Source organism: Schistocerca nitens, chromosome 6 (genome assembly GCF_023898315.1).
Source record: "Schistocerca nitens isolate TAMUIC-IGC-003100 chromosome 6, iqSchNite1.1, whole genome shotgun sequence".
Classification (NCBI taxonomy): Eukaryota; Metazoa; Arthropoda; class Insecta; order Orthoptera; family Acrididae; genus Schistocerca; species Schistocerca nitens.
In genome coordinates, this window is record NC_064619.1 from 598,269,363 (window position 1) to 598,283,775 (window position 14,413).

At 41.2% G+C, this 14,413-nt stretch overlaps 1 protein-coding gene across 2 annotated transcripts in view; it reads left to right on the forward strand.

Moving 5' to 3' along the window:
• The first annotated feature begins 835 nt into the window (after positions 1 to 835).
• Positions 836 to 14,413, forward strand: part of LOC126262900 (monocarboxylate transporter 2-like) — a 146,742-nt gene continuing 133,164 nt past the window's right edge. The window contains exon 1 of one of the 2 annotated variants that reach the window (XM_049959799.1): positions 836 to 958. The gene's annotated coding sequence lies outside the window, so the exon portion shown is untranslated. Of the gene's footprint in view, positions 959 to 5,206; positions 5,483 to 14,413 lie in introns of those variants that run through there. The other variant, XM_049959798.1, reaches the window with a different exon arrangement.

The window sequence follows — 14,413 nt, forward strand, 5'->3', positions numbered from 1 at the left end:
ATTTAAAATATTTCTGGTTGTTCTGTCGTGAATGAGAGTTTCATTTCAAAGGAAACTATTCACTGTCTTCTCTTTTTGGAAAATATGAACATGAAGAACAAGCCCTTCATGGCTAGCTTTTAATATCTGTGTACATGTCTCAGTACAGTACATGTCCTAATAAATTAAATGTAATGATTTCTCTTAACTGAAACACACACGTTTAACATTATTAGCTGCCCGTAATTACTGATCGTACACAGCTAGTAATGTGATGTAATTGGGTACCTAGGTTTCTGTTGTTAATAATAGTAATGGCACCAGCTAAAACAAGAAGTGAAAGAAGAAGGCGAAGAACTATTTCATAGTTGCTTGCAAGTAAGTAAATCAGTTAAAAGGATGGACTAAAATCTGTGGCAATGTTGTAAGAGTCTTGACAATATCGCTTGGAGAATGCATGAATGTAGTTAGTCATCGTGAAATCTAAGTCTTAAACATACTTTTCCACTTAGCTCTAACGTCCTTCGAATTAATTACGTTATCATCTCAAAACAACTCATTGCTGTTATCAGGTGACTACCAAGTCTGTTCGTTCACTTATCACAAAAGTAAGAATGAAGTTACCATAGGCAGTGCACTGAGATCCGGGATGTATGACCGAGTTCAGTGTATTTGTTTTCAGGCATCTGCGCAGACAGAGTTTAAAAAGTGTGTCCTGAAATGTACATCAGAACACAGAGTTTCAGGTACCACGCAACACAGTGCAATAGACACGTATGTACTGGTCTCTCCATGTGGTGCTTATGAACAACAGCTGACAGAGGTTTTGCTGTGATTAATCTCGTTTCCAATACGTTTTCAGCTCATAAATCGATAAGAAAACCATCAAAACAGCCACAAAAGCTTGGGTTTTCCGTCCGGATAGTGCGTAATAAGGTCAGCAAAACGTGAGGGGACGCTTACTCCAGCAACAAAAAAGGTATCACCAACTTAAACCCGTGTCGAAATACAGATTGATCTTGATCTTTTTAATAGCATGTCACTTCACAGTTGTCAGTTTAACAGTCTGTGGTTACAGCTTGTCTTCGATACAATTTTCTGCCTATAACACAGTGGCAACTTTAGGCGTTTTGTAAACACAAAACAGCTCTAGTAGCAATTTTGTTTATTTTCACGGCACTTTTAGAGCAGCGACTGTTTGTCAACAAATTTATTGAAAGTTGTACCTACTGAAAATACAGAACTATTTGTGGTCATAACAAAAAAGGAGCTATTGCTTATCATGTGTGTTTCGTGAATCTAAAACCTAACTGTTGCCTTTTGTGAAATACATTTCCTCATGGACTGCTTTTATGTAAATATTGTTTTTTTGTTGTTATGGTGATGTATGTACTATTTATGCTTTGTGCTGTATGTATGATGATTTTAAAAGATATCCATGCGCAGCCGTTAGTATCCTGGAGGCTTACAGGGAATCTGCAAGTTGTGGGAAGTAGTTAAATTACGTCTTTGGTCGTTATGGGGTTGTTTCAGCGATATTAACTCTTGCGCCAGATGTGATTAGCCGTTAAGATTATTCCAAATTTAGGATGTATAAAATCAGCAGTTGTGAAGGCACTGTTGATATTGAGTTGTATTACTTTTTTCTTTTCTTTTCTCATTGCAATATAGGTACATTCCACTTATCTTAGCCAGCTGACGTGTTCGTTTTGTAATAAGGTGTACTATAACGTTTCATCACTTTAATTATGTGAGGGCATATATTGGTTATTAACATGTTTACTTTTGGCTGGGCAATATTTCGATTGCATTAAATATTTGTGGTAACTACATTAAGTGTAATGATTAAAATGATCTGCCATAGGAGGTGGAGAGAGCGAGTGCTGAATCGACAATCGGAGAGTTGAACAGTAAGTGTGTGTGTGTGAGTTTGCGTGAACGCGCAGAGACAGTAGCATGTCGAAGTCGTGTCGGAATGAACCGTATCCCAAGTAGAGCCGAACATCCACATTCTGAATACTTTATGGACTTAACATTGCCATGATCATTGTGTGAAGAAAATATCAGATAGCTTCAAATCGTATGAAAAGCTAAAAGCTACGCTGATAATTTATGCACGAGGTTGTTTTCGCTGATGTGATTAAGTGGCGAAAAACTGATGTTATGTATTTTTCGTTTACAAGCTAATGCGTCTTCGCCCGCTTTAGACCATAAAGGTAGTTATTTAAAGGGTGTTCTAAATGTGAGTTCACGGATGTGACATGTGAGGCGAAACGAGACGCAATACATTTTCATATCCGGCAAGTTGCTGTGATTCTGCATACTTTAAAAACTGTAAACCTGACACGTGGCAGACGATTCTATATTCCTCGTACATCCATAGTTGAAATGGAGGGCAATGGGACGTCAGCTGGTATAAATTTATATTAAAAATGAATAAATTCCTCCAGCTATATTTAAGGTGTCGAGTTTATTTTGGCAACTAGTTTCAACGTTGTAACAACGTCATCTTCAGGCCCATACACTTGTTGACGTCAACTGCGTCAGGCTGTTTCTAGAAGTCAGTGGTGAGAATACGGACGTGCTCCGTGTGGAAGGTGGTTAGTAACTAGTATGAAGTTTCACTTCACTGACTAATAGTATCAGCCGCACGTAGTTAACGTCAACAAGTGTATGGGCCTGAAGATGACGTTGTTACAATTTTGAAACTAGTTGCCAAAATAAAATCGACACCTTAAATACAGCTGGAGGAATTTTTTCATTTTTAATATGAATCTATATCCAGCCGGAGTGAGTGGAGGAATGTTATATCCACCGTATGGATTACGCATACGTCAAGGTGCACATATGTATTTTCATATTAAGGAACCATTTACAACTTCGCCAAGTGGCCTAGCTCAGACGACGCAGGAAGGCATCATCCAGCAAGCACAAATAAGCAACATTATATTATCGCGTCACTCTCCGCAAAAGCTCTGCAAACCGGCCAAGTAACTGTTAACGTAATTTTAATTACACTGACTTAATCAAATACGTGCCGTTCAATAAATGTAGTTCCATACTAACTAAGTTCAAGTATTTATCTTCACTTAAAACTTCCTGGCTGATAGGCCGTGGTCGAAGTATAAAGCTCTCCCCTGACGTTTCGTCTCCGACTGCGGGAGACATCCTCGGAGATACAGCGGCGAACTGTTAGCCACATAGTTCCCTACCACTACTATTTGTAATCTTTGCCTGTTTTTCATTCGTTTGGCATTATATGTGCCTCTACGTGCTTTTCTGGGGTATGTGCACCGGCAAGTGTGTGTTGAATAATGAGGGGGAATTGTACGTGTTTGAAAGTTGGTTTTTATGAAATTTGCGCGAGTTGTGGGCTCCGTCATCGGGTTTCTGGCTCAGACCAATCAGTATAAATTATTTTTTTTCTAACTGATGCAATTGACAACGTTACGATGACAGGAACTTACGTTTACGTTCTGACCCTCGTTATATTGCAACGTTGGCATGAGTTTACTTAGATTTTGAATTACCTAGGGTCAATGTTACGATCTGCTTAACTTATTTTATCAAAGGATTGCGATTTGCAATATTTTTTGGGTTTTGCTTTTTAGTTGTGAACATAACTTTTACAGTATCTGGTATCAAAACGGGCTTTTCCTGTTCTCGAGTGCTTAAAAGTTACTTCATTACAGTTCTGAGATAAATACTTTGGCTTATTCACTTTAAAAATTGGGTAGTTTACTCACCATAATGTTATTTTTAACCTAAGACTCTGGAATAACAAGGCTTGAAGTTTAATATCATCAGAGCCAGTTCCGTTACACAGTATTACAATGAATGACAATAAGAAGTAATACAATAACCACTGGTATAAACTATTAATTAGGTATTATGTTATTCTAGATCACCCTTTTTAGAAAAAAGTCTATCTGAATAGCTTTACTTGAGATTTTGCAATGTTCAAGAACCTTTACGTCCATAATTCGAACCACATCGCAAATTGGATTGATTCCGTCGACTGAAGGAAACAAGAATTAAAATTGTAAGCCGAGCCTAGGAGGCTTTCAGTTCTAATGCGGACACAACTTTTTATACAGTCTGACGATGATTACTCACTAGTCGAACTGCTTGTGGAAATAAACCAACTGAAATTGGAGCTGCTGCATGATTAGAACATATTAGTAGAGTTGTGGAACTCCCATAAGTCCTAAAATAATCGTCCACCAAACAACTACAGTGTTATTTAACGTTTAAAGGCCATCTCCACGGCTTCTGGCGCGACTAGCTGCACCAAGAAACGAAACGGAAGGCTGAGAACAACGCCAACAACGCCCCCAATAAGTCACGAGGAAAGTAAATATAGGTCACGAAAGCTCACAATATTACTAATTACTAACTTTATTTATCTCTTTTAATAAGCAAATTGATGCCTGTCACTTTCAGTCTCCTGCGTTGATTTTTACCTAATGTCCATAAAAATGGAGTAATTTTGTAAGAAAACACAAAAATCTTTCTTCAGTTACAGGCGCATCTTATACACACTCCGCGTCGAAGTTAATAGGCCGTTTATACGTTCTGAGAACGAATATAGTTACCTAACTCTCTCCTGTTTTGCGTAGAGTTGCGATATAAATGGTTTCCTACTTTTAAATGCATAGCTTCCTTTGTTAGTTGTTTATTTATCCAGTTACCATTTTACATTAATAGTAGGCGCGTCAGCTGAACACAGTAATGAAATGTAATTAACAAATTGCACGTACAGTTGAAGTTATCTATTGAAATTAATGTTAAACTATTTACCGACATCTCACCAAGAGTTGTCATCGTTGGACAACACTTTAGACACTTGATTTGGGACTGACATAAGGTCCACAATAATATTCCTGCCTCACCATTTAAATATTTTTGTAGTCAAACTTGTCTGAAGAACTGAGGCACCATTCATCTATATTGAACAAGTTTTTAATAGATCGATCTTAACTGCAATAGACAATTAGCACTTTCGTGTACCTGTTGCATACAGTACGTCATCTTAAGTGAGTTTCACAATTAGAAGGCACTGAAATGTAATTTTAAACGCGTGAATAGCTACTTTCACACGCACGTAATTATTACGAACGAACTTCAGTCAACAGCAATCATGTGGGGCCACAATCCGTGTCTGTGGACGCTACTGTTGCCGCGCGAAATGGCTCCCAAGCACGCGTTAGTGCGTTGCATATGGCGGCTAGCGCATGGCGTTGTTTACTTCACCTCGCAAGATTTCGTCGGAATTCATGCTGTTTTAAAAGAGTGCCGCATTTCCCTACGAGTGTCACGTACCTTTAGAGCGTTGTTGCTTCTCGTGTAACACAGTGACAGTGCTCTACCGCCGTCTACAGCGCAAAACTGTCTAAAAACAGCTGTGTGGCCAGTTGGCAACGCGCCGGCACCGTAGCAGACCTTGGATGACGTCAATAGCTGTGGCAACGGTACCCATCACACCGCACGCTCCGGAATCTGGGTAAGTGCGGCGGTATGAGATCCGCAAATTTCTGCTTAAACCTCTGAGTACTAATGATTTCTACAGTGGTTTTCACCTGAAACCACCATTTTATTATTTTGTAGTTTGAAGTACTAGTGCCTTTCGCATGAAACCGCCGATGCCATTGCAAGACAGAGACATCTAACGGTACCCTGATACACTTCTGCGAATACAGTGCATTGTAGCAGCAACTTTACAATGTTCAAACCAACAGTCAGCTCGGAGATTGTGCTACGTCATTACAGGAAACTGTGACGTGTTTTTTTTTTCTTTTTGTAGTGATCATATTAAGGAGATGATTAGTATATCTAAAGTTATACAGTGAGTCCAAAAAGTATTCGAGTAGCTGCATATCTTTTAGAAAACAAAGTCTGTGTAACATGAAAAGAAATGTATACAAAATCTAAAGAGCCAGTCATGTAAGAAGTACCTGGGTAAGCCACTTTTGTTGAAAAGCAAGGAAAGAAATACATCCAAATCGACAGCAAGATTAACAAAATAGAAAATGTACTACAAGAGCTAGTTCATAAAGTATTCGTCCACCATCTGAACATGCCGAAATTCTGCGCGCAGTGATTAAACTATAACGCTGACCCACGGCACACACTAGAGTCAGCCGTGCTCGGCCTGTTCTGAAAGCTACCGATAGAGTGCAATTAGCGCTATGGGCCGTAAGGGTACTGAGACGACGCTGATCGAAAGGAAACTTATTCTGCGCTTACATAATGAGTACAAATCTTCTTACGAGATTGGTCAAGTAGTCGATAGACCTAGATCGACGGTTCAGTCGATAATAGATCGATTTTGCGCAACACAATCATTAAGAAACCAACCACGTACCGGACGCCCTCACAGTTTGACTGATGCAGACCTGATATTTATCATGAGGGAAACGAAGAAGAAACCTAAAATCAGCGTTCTTAAGTTGGCTGGGTTCAAATGGTTCAAATGGCTCTGAGCACTATGGGACTCAACTGCTGAGGTCATTAGTCCCCTAGAACTTAGAACTAGTTAAACCTAACTAACCTAAGGACATCACAAACGTCCATGCCCGAGGCAGGATTCGAACCTGCGACCGTAGCGGTCTTGCGGTTCCAGACTGCAGCGCCTTTAACCGCACGGCCACTTCGGCCGGCAGTTGGCTGGGGAGTTAGAGTGTAGGGAAAAGAAGGTATGTGCCAATACAATCAGAAATACCTCCGAAACGTATGGGTATCAGGACCGGGTAGCGCGCAAGAAATTTTGGGTCAGAGAACAGAATCGAAAGAAACGTCATCATTCTGCGATGGAACATAGATCCAAAAAGGAAGACTTCTGGAATAGAGTAATATTTTCTGATGAGAGTAAATATAACCTACTCGGGTAGGATGGCAGGCGAATGGCGTGGCGTAAGAAGAATGTGCCAACGGTTAACAGTTCATGTTACACAGACTTTGTTTTCTAAAAGATATGCAGCTAGACGAATACTCCCTAATGGTGTGGGGCTGTATGAGTGCTGCAGGTGTTGGAAAATTACGTTTTGTAGAAGGTAAAATGAATCACCATGTATATATATCTACATTTTAAAGGACAATCTGAATCCTAGCGCCGAAAAATTAGGTCTGCAATGAAATTAGATTTTTCAACAAGATAAAGACCCAAAGCATACGGCTCTAAATACAAGGCTGTGGCTCCTGTACAATACCCCAAAACAACTTAACACCCCTCCTCAGAGACCAGAGATTAATCCTTTGGAAAGTACTGTAAGATAGCATCAGGATAAGGCACATTTCTAACAAGAAAGACTTAAAAGAAGCACTTCAAGACGAATGGGACAAAATTCCAGCCTCTCTGACGGCAAACTTCGTCAAGTCGATGCCCAGACGACTAAAAGCGGTAATAGCTGCAAAGGGAAACCCCCCCTAAATAATAATTTTTGTAACTGAAATCATATTTTCAGATTGTAAATTTAAAAAAATATGAATGGACGAATACTTTTTGAAGGAGCCTTTGAATAAATTACCCATTTTCTCAAAGTTGTTATCGCTATGGATGTATTTATTTCCTTGTCCATCAATAAAAATGACTTACCAAGGTTCGTTGCATATAACTGGACGTTCACAACCAAAGTTCGTTGCATATGACTGGATGTTCACATTTTGTGTTCCCTTCCTTTCACCTGACATATACCGGTACTTAGTGTTTTCTAAAAAAATTACAACTAGACGACTACTTTTTGAACTCACTGCAAGTCCTAGAATGCTTTCGCGATGTCATGCTCTAGTAAAATATTCTTGGTTTACAAGCCGCGTCGCTCTAGCTTCCGATAGCTGCCTATGCCATTGTCTTCTCAGTGACAGCCACCACTGGCTGGGTGTTCTGCTTATACAGATGCAATGTCAATGTCTGGGACCTTCCAGAGAGGAGCCGGAGTCATACGTGTGCAGAAGGCAAGCTGGAAAAGTTAGTAGCGGCTCCGTCCCGTCGCGGCACTGAGTGACGTCACATGCCGCGAGGGGCCGGCGACACGTTTGAAACTGCCGCTGCTGCGTCCCTACAAGCGTCAAGCCTACGTCTTTGCTTTCGCTCAATGTCCAGAGCCCGTCCACATGCCCTACTGAGTGCGTACCCCTATTATCTATTAAAACTTGCTGTTGAGTCTTATTTGGGCAGCTTATTTTATAACAGAATCCCAATATGATGGCGTTTGAGCCAAAACTCTCGGTTTTCAAGTAGTATTTTAGCCCAGTTTCTAGACAATGTTCAGCCGAGGCCGACTTGTCAAGTTCCCTTTGTCCGATATGTCACGAATGATCTGCACAACGCTTAGGAACAGTGCGAGTAGTTTAACGTTTTTAAACGCTACCACATTCACAGGGGCACTATACAGGGTGTAAATTTTAAGTTGACAACCACAACAACCCGAAAAATAAGCTTCACACGAAAAAATGTGTAGAATCCAAAGCTGATTATTTTCGAAGGGGACAAACATGATTCAAATGGCTCTAAGCACTATGGGACTTAACATCTGAGGTCATCAGTCCCCTAGACTTAGAACTTCTTAAACCTAACTGACCAAAGGACATCACACACATCTATGCCCGAGGCAAGATTGGAACCTGCAACCGTAACAGCAGCGAGGTTTCGGAGTGAAGCGCCTAGAATCGCTCGGCCACAGCGGCCCGCCGAAGGGGACATCTGCTGGTGCTAAAATTAGTCCGCCATCCCAGTCCCCTGGGATGGGGCGGGAGGCAACTTTAAAATTTCAAATGGGAACCCCCATGTTGTTGAAATGGCTCAAGTGGCTCTGAGCACTATGGGACTTAACTTCTTGAGGTCATCAGCCCTCTAGACTTAGAACTACTTAAAACTAACTAAACTAAGGACATCACACACATACATGCCCGAGGCAAGATTCAGACCTGCGACAGCAGCAACAACGCGGTTCCGGACTAAAGCGCCTAGAACCGCTCGGTCACAGCGGCCGGCTAGGACGCCTTCCGATCTAGTTTTGTCGTAAGGCCATGCTGTCAGGATATTGTTAGTTTTCAATTACTAATTATTAATTTGACGATATTATCAATTTAAGATGTTCAGTACATAAATAAATACATCATAATGGCATCAGTTTCGAACGTTACTTCGAATAATATGGGTACCCGGTGCATTATTTATAGTCACACGAAGTAGAATTGCACTTGCACTTTACAAACAATGCTCATTCTGCAAGGGACACAAAGTAGGAAACATAGAAAAAATCTCACACGACGACTCACTAAGATAGTCCAAGAACGGATTGTCTTAACTAACCTCCGCAAACACGACCAGTCATACTGTGGGCCTCTTCTACCATCCTCTACGGACTCACTGGCTAAACTGAGACATTTGTGGAGGTTTAGTGCAAGTGGGTGGTTCCTGCAACACCAAGTTAACTTTGTGCATGGACCTCATTTTAACTTTTTTACTGATACTCTTGAAAAAGGATGGCTACTGAATCAACCTGAGTCGTACAGTGCTATACAAAATTTTGTTTCAGATCTTGTAGACAGAAAGCAATAGCATTAAAATGACATGTAGCATACATCTGGGAACGATAAGGTGCTGAACTCAACACAACCAGAATGAAGACAGACTTTTGCAACGTTTATTCGCTTCAGCTGCATTTAAGCAATATTTACAATAAAGAACAACTGAATTTCTGTGAAGATAATGGAAGAGCGATCTCAAAGTTACTAATGAATCTTCTAAACATTTTACTGATAAACAGTGTGAGCGTTGATAATGACAGAATTTACATGTATCACGAAAATTTTCTTTTTTTCGGCAGATGTGTTAATTACCAGTGTTAAATCTCAATTCAAGGATATGAAAGCAAATGCATTTTGTTAATAATCAGGCACTGACATGAGGTTATGGCGTTTATGCCTGATCCCTCATAAGTTTATTACATTTGTGTTGTTATGTATTTAATGCACAGTATAGGAAGATTGGGTTACTGGAGGCTAGCGACTAAGTAGGATCACAAGGCAGACTCGCTGAACGACGCGCCAAATGGTCACATAGAGTGAGAATGATTGGGCGAGAAAAAGCCTTATCGCACTGGAGCAGAGAGACACGATAGGCATTCACCTACAACGCTGGCCGCCAAGTAGCGAATAGTAATATGCAGCTACAACCGTTCTGATAACGCTGCTTACACTGAGAAATTGTTAATAATAACTTCAATATCACCCAGATCACCAGGAAACGCTAATTACTGATCATAGCTACCGTTAAGTGCTTATTGATGTGAGGGATGGAGCAATCACAAACACGCCCTGACAGGGCAGGTGTCAAACTGCTAAGATAGTTCACCACTAGATCACGATCCGTTTCCGAGCAGGTAATACATGAATCCGTGTACAAAATCTGCTCTCATGTAAAGGCGGAACAGTTTGTTGAAAAATTGCTTCCGATGACGTACTAGTGTGATGTGTTAATCCGTGGCAGTCTAAGACCGGTTTTCGAGGTGGCAACACGCAAATTAGTGTGTGAAGTGCAACTCCGCGCAAAGACGGAATTAATTGTTAAAGTTGCCTCGGAAAGCATATTTGTGCGATCTGATGTTGATTCTATGATCGCGTGGAGACTTTTACGGTGTCTTTTGAGAATGATTATCATGCGGAAAATTTGCCATGAGTAATGATAGAAGTATCCCAGAGTTTTTTTCTATAGTTTTTTTGCTTCTGTAAACAGAAACAAAATCCATTTACTGCATGCGCGTCAGAGCATGCGGCAGCGGAGTTAGAAACCAACTGTGACGACAGCTACATCTTCACAAGACGTGAGGTAAGCAATTTGCCTCTAGTTATGCTAGGGATAGTGCGTGCTGACATTATTTACTGTAAGCGCCGTGTTCGTTAATCGTGGCATATCGTTTTTGTGAAAAGTGTTATCTACATCTACTTCTACATCTATATTGATACTCTGAAAATCACGCTTTAGTGCTTGGCAGAGGGCTTATCGAACCACCTTTACAATATGTCTCTATTATTCGACTCTCGGGACGGCGCGCGGGAGCTCTGATTTTCCTTATTCTACTATGATGGTCGTTTCTTCCTATATTTTCGCATTCGAAGGAGAAAGTTGGTAATTGAAATTTGGTGAGATGATTCCGCCGCAACGGAAAACGCCTATGTATCAATGGTGTGCATTCCAAAACCTGAATCATGCCCGCGTCACTCTCCCCTCTTTTTTCCGATAATACAAAACGCGCTGCTCTTCTTTGAACGTTCTTGATGTTCTCCGTTAATCCTCCCTGGTAAGGATCCCACGTCGCGCAGCAGTATTACGAAAGAGGACGGACAAGCGTAGTGTAGGCAGTTTCTTTAGTAGATTTGTTACATTTTCTAAGTGTTCTGACAATAAAACGCAGTATTTGTTTTTGCTTTCCTAGCAACATTTTTCTTTGTGTTCTTCCCAATTTAAATTGTTCGTAAGTGTTGTTCCTAGCTATTTAGCTAAATCTGCGGCCTTTAGATCAGACTGATTTTTTCGTGTAACCGAAGTTTAACAGATTCCTTCTAGAACTCGTGTGGATGACCTCACACGTTTCACTAATTAGAGTTAATTGCCAATTTTCGCACCATTCAGATATCTGTTCTAAACCGTTTTGCAATTTGTTTTGGTCTTCTGATGACTTTATTAGACAATAAACGACAGCATCATCTGCGAGGTGCCGGGGCTAGCAGTGTATTTATCACTAAATTCTACTAGAATCCACATATGTAAATCATGCTCTAAGCCCCCCCCCCCCTTTTATTCTAACTCCGACTTTTGCTGTTGCACAAGGATAAAAAAATACGCGAACTGACTCTAATCAACCCTGCCAGTGGAGTAGAAGAGAGTTTGGCACCTGCAATAATTTAATTTGATAAATAAGTTAAATAAACAAAGGTTTCATTAGCATAGTGAGGAATGATAGGGTTGCTCTATCGATTAACAGAATTAAAGTTCTGTCCAAAATAACAATATGATTTATTAAGACTAAACACAAATTAATAAACAAAAACACATGAATTCTAATTTATGATACATTAAATTGGCTCGAATTGGAGACTCATACAAAAACTGTAAAGGTGAAGTTGTCCCTAAACTAGATCGTGAGGTTTAAGACGAAGTGGTATGTGGAGCCAATTCCTTGCCACTCAAATCTCAAGAGAGACACACCGCTAACCCAACAGTAATTGCTGCTACTCAAGACAGAACAAAGTTAGAAAAAGACGAACAGGCTCGCTCTGCTGAGCTCTGATTATCACCTAGGAAAATCCCTACCTGCCGGTGCTGCGGACATACATTACCAAAACTGTCTTCTTGACTGCCAGAACACGATCTGGCGTACCGCAGGCGAGGGCTGGTTGCTTCGACGTCCTCGACCGAAAGGCGACTGCCGACTCCCAGAGCACCCGTACAGGCCCAACACACAACATTCCCGCCCCCACGACAGTGGCCGTGGTTACGTTCCAATCAGCAACCCGAAAACCGGCGGAAATTCCACTCCATTGCCGGAGCACTACCATTCCACCAATGGAGATTCTTGGCGCCAATTTCTGTGCTGATTTTGCTCCGTCACGGAGCTATGCCCTGAGCAAGCCAATCACGGTTCCTATTTTGCAGAAAGCGCGGGAATTTTCCCGCCACAGCTGCCTGGGTACATAAGTCATTCCCACGCCTCGCTGGTAGCCCGCCAGAAAGTGTTTTCGCTAAGCTTCTGCGAAGCAACGGAACCTCCAGCCCAGCCGCCACTTCCGGCTCCCGCGGGCGCGTCTCCTGACAATGTCGGCGTCCGGAAAGTATTCACTCGACCCCCCACACCTGTCGGCCTACCCTTTCAAAGTCAGAAGAGCCCGCCTGTCACTGGACCACCCGGGTGGCGAGAGACGCTGCATGGGAAGTCCGCGTGTGAAGGAATAGCAACGGAACCTCCACCGCATGCAACTAGAGAGGAGAATCGTAAGATAGAAATATGAGAGGGGGCTCATGCCACCTCTCACATCTACAAACAACCTATGACGGCTACTCAGATTGTCTCCTAAATCGTTGATATACATAAGGGACAGCAGAGGGACTGTAACACTACTTCGGGAATGCCATTTATCACTTCTATTTTACTCGATGACGAACTGTGACCTCTCTTTCAGCAAATCATGAATCCAGTCACGTTAGTGAGACGATATTCCATAAGTACGCAATTTAAGCGACCTAGTTTGTTTCACAAGAACGATGTTTTCTAAATCCGTCAATAGACCATTCTCTTCGAGGTAATTCATAATGTTCAAACGCTATATACACTTTGTGATCAAAAGTATCCGGACACATGGCTGAAAAGGTAGTGAGTCAATCGCCCAAGAACAATCTTACAAAGTGACTCCACATGCCGCACTCTATAAAAAAAATCACTGCAACTGAAAAATGCAGCTCATAGAGGGAGGATTATTTATGATGTAGCCAACTTCACCTTCTTAGTATGGAACACTAACACTCACATCACACATCCATACCCAGGGAGCCCCTTCCAAACACCGATTCACACAGATATTCACTCTCTAAATATGGCCCGGGCATGTGAGCCAAATATGGAGCAATTTATTCTTTACAATCAAAGTTGTAGTGCTCCGCAATTGAATGCCCAAGATTTTACAACAATTTGAATCATGAAACTAACCTGAACTCACTCTCACATGATACTATTTAAGTTAACAATCTCTTTGTGAGCTTTCAGAATCTAATTACAACCTCCGATTCATTCTGTCTCCCTGCAGCAAGAATAACCTTTACAAAATGTTCCCTGAACTGATGGTCCATTCACAATGACAGTGGTGGTATCTGCTTCAGTTTATGGGGACTTCAGGCACACTGTTCGCATACACACAACAATAAATACAAAATACAAAAAAAAACATGGTGTGGAGAACAATACAGTAATTTGTAATAAGAATTACAGTGTAAAAACACAAACACATACAAGGTATAACATACATTACAAAACCAACATTAGAGAAAGAAATTTAAGAAAGAAAAGAAAAAAAAAACAAGGTTCATGGGGCATCAAGTTGTGCGTGCACATTGCACAATGTTCACGACTGTGCTGAGAATGAGGCACTAAATCACATTGTTAGAAATATTCGAAGCACTTCACACATTACACCTTACTGACATCACATAGGACTAAACGTCGGGTGTTGTTGCTATGTTGTTGAAACGGCAGTAGGGTATGCTGGAGCATCTGCAGTACTCTGTTGAGATTGGACCAAGACCCACGCATATGATGACGGCAGTATGGTAGGAAGACACAGTGATAGGCTCTCCTCACGTCGATTAATTGTCTCTGAGGTCTACTTGTTGGGATACATCACTAGTGTAGGCCTCTTCTCTCGCTGGACAGTACTTTAT